The following is a 2,299-nucleotide window of genomic DNA, read 5'->3' as shown; positions in this document are numbered from 1 at the left end:
AAAAAAGAATCTTCCTTTCAATGCAGGGGACACGGGTTCAATCTCTGGTCCGGGAAGATCCCACATGCCGCGGAGCAACTAAGCCTGTGTGCCACAACTACTGAGCCTGCACTCTAGAGCCCGTGAGCCACAACTACTGAGCCCGTGTGCCTAGAGCCCGTGCCCTGCAATGAGACGCCAGCGCAATGAGAAGCCCATGCACAGCGACGAAGAGTAGCCCCCGCTCTCCACAACTAGAGAAAGCCTGCGTGCAGCCACGAAAACCCAACACAGCCAAAACTAAATAAATAAATAATTTTTAAAAAAAAAAGAGAGAGAGAGAGAGAGAGCGGGAGTGTCAGAGTCAGACAAAGAGATGTGATGATGGGGGGGAGGGGAGAAGGAAGGAGGGCGGGAGGGACTGGAAGATGCTATGCCTACTGGTTTGAAGATGAAGGATTTCTAGAATCTGGAAAAAGCAAGAGAAGGAATTCTTGATTTCAGACTTCCGACTTTCTGAACTGTAGGAGAATAAATGAATGTCTTGAGCCACTACATCTGTGGTAATTTGCTCCAGCAGCAAATGGGAAACGAATGAACTGTCATCCGTCCAGTAAAACCTTTCTGCCCACCTACCACCTCTCATCCCTCCTCCACGAGCCTGGAGGGGACAGAAACACGATGGACAGACGCAGCAAATAAAGACACAAGACGCCCCGCTCATTTTGAATTTCAGATAAACAATGAATAGTTCTTTAGTATGGATAGTCCCAAATATTGCATGGGACATACTTATACTGACAAGAAATGATCTGTTTTTCATCTGAAACACATATTTAACTGGATACTGTGGCTGTATCTGGCAGCCCTAGCCAGAAACATGCAGCTGTAGGGGGGAGAAAAAGAGCAAAGAAGAGGGATAACTGCCCTGTTCCTGATACCTACGGCAAGGGCTCCAGGGGAGAAGAGAGATTTAATATTAAATCAAGCCCCAAACTTTATTAGCTGGGACTGGACACTTTTAATTCATGAATTGGGACCACTTTCAATCTTAAGTGACCCTGGGACCTAATTTCCTAAGAATGGAGAGAAAAAAAAACACAGGAAATGTCTGAGCTTTTCATCCAAGGATGAGAAGGTGGCTCCCTCCCTCCATCACACTGAGAAGGTTGGAGGGACAGCAGGAAATAAAGCTGCTGCACCTGCCGGGCTGGCTTGGACCAGGGACAATGGGATGGATCAGCTCCGTCTCCCGCCCAAGGTAAAGGTGCAGATAGATGTTGGCTGCGATGACGAGTCCTGTGTTTGCTTTGCACGTTCCCCACTGGATGTGGAGCCAGTGCAGGGCCAGAAGCAGGCCTATCCCATTCCCCAAGCCCAGTCTGTGCCCCTGCGTTTCTGAGACCCGACACAGCTAATACAGCCGTGTGCCCACAAGGTGGCGCTCATGGTCACTGCAAAACAATTTGCTCCGGTCATTGTCACAAAAGAATATTTTAGAATAGTTTTAGATTTACAAGCTTGTTGAGAATAGGATACAAGGAGCTCCTGTGTGTCCCAGACTGAGCTTCCCCTGTGATTAACGTCTTACATTAGTGTAGAACATTTGTCAGCACTGATGAACCAATACTGATCCCACATCACATTTAGTCATTGTATCTCTTTAGGCATCTCTGGGCTCTGACAGTTGCTCAGACTTTTCCTGGTTACTGATGACCTGGATAGGTGTTCTGTAAGGTGCCTCTCTAATGGGATTTGTCTGAGGTTTTTCTCATGATTAGACTGGGGTTGGGATTTGGGGGATGAGGACCTCAGAGGTCCAGTGCCCTCTCATCCCAGGTATCAAGGGCACACGCGGGCCCTAAGACCCCTCACTGCTGGTGTTGGCCTTGATCACCTGGCTGAGGTCAGTCCCGTCCAGATTCTCCTCTCTACACTTGCTCCCCTTTTCCATAATGAGCTCCTTGGATCATGGGTTTTATTAAGTTTCGTGTCACCCCTGGTTCAGTTAGGACAGTGGGGGTGGGTGTGAGAAGAGGGGGGCGGGGGGTGCCCCTCACATGGCATGAGACGTAAGTGGAGACATGCATCCCAGGGTGTACAAAGGTTGGAGCCTAGGACAGTTACTCGGGGTTCTTGCCTCTTCCCACCTCACCGATGATCCGAGTAAACCTCCATCAGTGTCCTCGAAGGGGTCACAGGAAGGAGAGCACAGGAGAGGGCGGCCAGGGAGAGCGGCGGGAGAGGGGACCCTGTCACGCTGCCCTGGGAGCAGCGCGAGGATGCGGCGTCCCAGGAGTGCGGCACCGCGCATGCGCCC

Source organism: Lipotes vexillifer, unplaced genomic scaffold (genome assembly GCF_000442215.2).
Source record: "Lipotes vexillifer unplaced genomic scaffold, Lipotes_vexillifer_v1.1 scaffold443, whole genome shotgun sequence".
NCBI classification, from domain to species: domain Eukaryota; kingdom Metazoa; phylum Chordata; class Mammalia; order Artiodactyla; family Lipotidae; genus Lipotes; species Lipotes vexillifer.
Note: the sequence above shows the minus strand (reverse complement) of the source record.